The sequence below is a fragment of the Xenopus tropicalis genome, chromosome 5 (genome assembly GCF_000004195.4).
Source record: "Xenopus tropicalis strain Nigerian chromosome 5, UCB_Xtro_10.0, whole genome shotgun sequence".
NCBI lineage: Eukaryota > Metazoa > Chordata > Amphibia > Anura > Pipidae > Xenopus > Xenopus tropicalis.
In genome coordinates this window covers 65,261,566-65,265,628 of record NC_030681.2, presented here as the reverse complement: position 1 = coordinate 65,265,628, position 4,063 = coordinate 65,261,566, and positions in this window count along the sequence as shown.

Here is a 4,063-nt window from a genome sequence, read left to right as displayed (position 1 = left end):
TCTGTTCAGTTCTCTCTTCAATTCGACTACTCTAGTCGACCTGGAGAGCCTCTGGGCATGCCTGGAGGCAGCAGGAGCCAGTCTGTGCATTAGCGGGTTTTTTTTTTGATGAGAGACCTGAACAGGAAGTGGGGGCGGGGCTTCGCTCTGCACAACGTAGCAAAGGAAAAGAGCAGGAGAATTCAACTTCTAACTAAGGATCCAGGTCACTCTCAATGCTGGGACAAAGGTAGGTAATTCTGGAGGCTGTTTAGAGTAATTTTACTGATGGAAAAAAAAGGTTTACTTATTCTTTAAAATGGCAGCTGCTGTCTTAAGCAAACAGAGAAAGCTTCTAGAGCTGTTTACTCAGGTATGGTAAATCTTTCTGCTGAATAAATATAGTGTTCTAGGTGGCAATAATGTGGCTAAGCTATTGGCAGTAGAATGCCAAAATGACTTTGCTTCTCCTTTAATGGTGGTAGCGCAAGTAAAACCCCAAATGCTTGGTGCTCACTGCAGGGATATCAACCATCATTCATATGTAAAAGGATATATTATGTCATATTAAGACACATCCTTAAATCCATATGCCTTCTCCCACCCTGTGGATAGCACAGCAACCCCCAGAACATAATTACACACCTTAGGTACCATATAATTTCCAACACACTCCCAGAACAAACCCCTGCCAGGTTCACCTCCCACAGGCAGCATAAGGCAGGCAGAGTATGGCACACACAGGCAGCATAGGGCAGGCAGAGTATGGCACACACAGGCAGTACTCTGCCTGCCCTACCCCACCTGTGTGTGCCATACTCTGTCTGCCATATGCTGCCTGTGTGTGCCATGCTCTGTCTGCCCTATGCTGCCTGTGAGTCCCATGCTCTGTCTGCCCTATGCTGCCTGTGTGTGCCATACTCTATCTGCCCTATCCTTCCTGTGTGTGCCATGCTTGGTCTGCCCTATGCTGCCTGTGTGTGCCATAGAGCAAGCAGTATATAGAGTGACACAATGTTGGCCCTGCTCCTACAGGTGTGAAGAGGTGAACAATGATGGTACTTACAGTCTAACCTGAGGTGTGAACAATGCAGAGATTATAAAGTGTGAACAGTACAGGAGATTACATTTTTAAACAATACAGGGTAATAACAGCCTGAATCTGAGGTGTGAACCATGCAGGGGGCCAGTTAATCTCAGTACCGATACCAGCAACCAGACAGGTAATGCTCATTTTTTTGCTCAGAATTCATGCAGTTAAATCACTTGTCCTTACTGAAATCCATACTACATTTTACTACATACAGGTATGGGACCTGTTATCCAGAATGCTTGGGACCTGGGGTTTTCCAGATAGGAGATCTTTCCGTATTTTGGATCTCCATAACTTAAGTCTGCTAAAAATCATTTAAATATTGATCAAACCCAATAGGCTTGTTTTGCCTCTAATAGGGATTAATTAGATCTTAGTTGGGTTCAAGTACAAGGTACTGTTTTATAATTACAGAGAAAAATGAAATCATTTAAAAAATTAAGAATTATTTGCTTATAATGGAGTCTATGGGAGATGGCCCTCCGTAACTTGGGAATTTCTGGATAACGGGTTTACGGATAAGAGATCCGATACTGTCATTCCAATCTGCTCCCCTCCCTCTTCACAACAACATGACCTTATCCCATTTCCAAATGCAGAATTTCTCTCTATATTTCTATATTTGCCATGACCAACAGACTTCTCACCAAAACTTTTAAATTCAACAGGAATGATCACCAACTCTTTCCAACAGCCTTGTGTCAGTTTCTCCTTATCCCTTTAGTAAAATATCTGCCTAACTGAGGGGCTGGCCTGTTTCCTCACCTATATATTCCTGGAAGTGCAGCTTGAAGGTCAGTTAGGAAGATAGTTGGGTTGAATACTTTTTTTTTTTTTTGCTGTCCTGGTTGTTTTTGGGACTATGGCTGAATCTATACTATAGCAATGTTTTACATCTATAACCTATAAATCTATAACCTTTTTTGTGGGCTATGGCGGCGCACCACTGATTCTAATCATCATGTTAGTCACCTGTTTGTTATATTATTGTAAATTGCTGAATATTTGTTGGCACTATATATATACTGTATATAGACACAAAGTCCCAACAGGCAGGTAGGCACTCACGAGAAATGAGAAATCCGTTGCCTGGGTGCAGTCCTTGGTTTAATGCATAGACATTTGTAGAAAAATGGACCGCTCCACACAGGACTTATAACAAATAAACATTATTTATTACAGCAAATAACAGAGACTCTCTGTGTGGAGCGGTCCGTTTTTCTACAAATATATATATATATGTAGGGGTTTACCAAAAATGGGCCCTTAGGACAGACACCCCTAGGACAGGGACACTGGGATGACTGGGTTATCAATAGTTAACAGGGAGTATACCTGTAGTTCGGGTTATAGCCACAGGGTGGTGCATAGGCCCATATAAGGGGTTGCAACCATGTGCTGTAGGCAGACATTTTAGTCCAGGGACTGTGCAGGTAGCGTGCATTCCCTGGCACGGTTAATAGATAGAAGTTTGGTAATAGATCACTGCAGTGCAGTTTTGGGTTCCAATCCTTAAGAAGGATATTAAAGAGCTTGAGAGAGTGCAGATACTGCAACTAAACTGGTAACGGGGATGGAAGCTTTAAACTATGAGGTTAGACTGTCGAGGTTGGGGTTGTTTTCTCTGGAAAAGAGGAGCTTGTGAGAGGACATGATTACTCTGTACAAGTACATTTGAGGGGATTATAGGCAGATAGGGGGTGTTGTGTTTCCCATAAAAGCTATCAAGGCACCAGAGGCCACCCCTTTAGATTACATTAGAGGAACAGAGCTTCCATTTGAAGCAGCGCAGGTGGTTCTTCACAGTGAGGGCAGTGAGGCTGTGGAATGCTCTTCCTAGTGATGTTGTAATGATAAGTTCTTGAACAAGCATAGTATCCAAGACTATTGTGATACTAATATCTATAGTTAGTATTAGTTGTTGTATATATAGTTTATGTATGTGATAGTATAGATTGGTAAATATAGGTTGTGTGTGCTGGGTTTACTTGGAAGGGTTGAACTTGATGGACTCTGGTCTTTTTTCAACCCTATGTAACTATGTAAGACTAGGGGGCTGATTTACTAATCCACGAATCCGAATGAGAAAAATTCGGATTGGAAAACGAATATTTTGCGACTTTTTCGTATTTTTTGCGATTTTTTCGTCGCCGTTATGACTTTCCCGTAAATTTTCGCGACTTTTTCGTAACCGGTACGACTTGCGCGAATTGTCGCAACTTTTTCATAGCCATTATGCCTTTGGAGAATTGTCGCGACTTTTTCATTGCCATTATGCCTTTGGAGAATTGTCACGACTTTTTCATAGCCATTACGACTTTCTCGAATTATCGCAACTTTCGTATTGAGAGCTCGAAAAAGTCGCGACAATTCGTGAAAAAGTCGCAAAGTACCGATCATTACAAAAAAACCGCATTCGGACGCTTTTCGGACGTTCGTGGATTAGTAAATGTGCCCCTAGAAATTGCTGTTAACCGTGACCCATTCAACACATCAGATTGCTGAAAAAGAAACAAGCAGAACCTTACAGCCCACCTGTTAATGGAACACCAAAATATGAAAGATCCAGTGGTGGACCCACAGTCCTGGTGAGCCTAGGGGAATGCCCCTGTTGCCCATTAATTAAGACATCCTGATTTTAACACAGTAAAATGCTAAAACAGGAGGCAATAAATGCTAAATAAATGTTAAAACAGGCAGAAAATGTTCAAGGCCTAGAGTTAACATATATGAAATCAGTTGAACTGGCAGATGCATTAGATCTTAGGTTTTTACAGTAAGAGTTGTAAAATTGTGAAATTCTCTCCTGATAGCTTCAAGAAGGGTTTGGATGACTTTTTCACAAGTGAGAAAATACAGGTTATTTAAAATAGGTTGATCCAGAGACTGGAAAGAACATTTCCCCCCTGTGAGGCAAACTGGAGATTCTCTCTAGTTCAACTAGCAGTTAGTCAGGTTTTAAATAGACATAAGATGTTGAACTTGATTGAC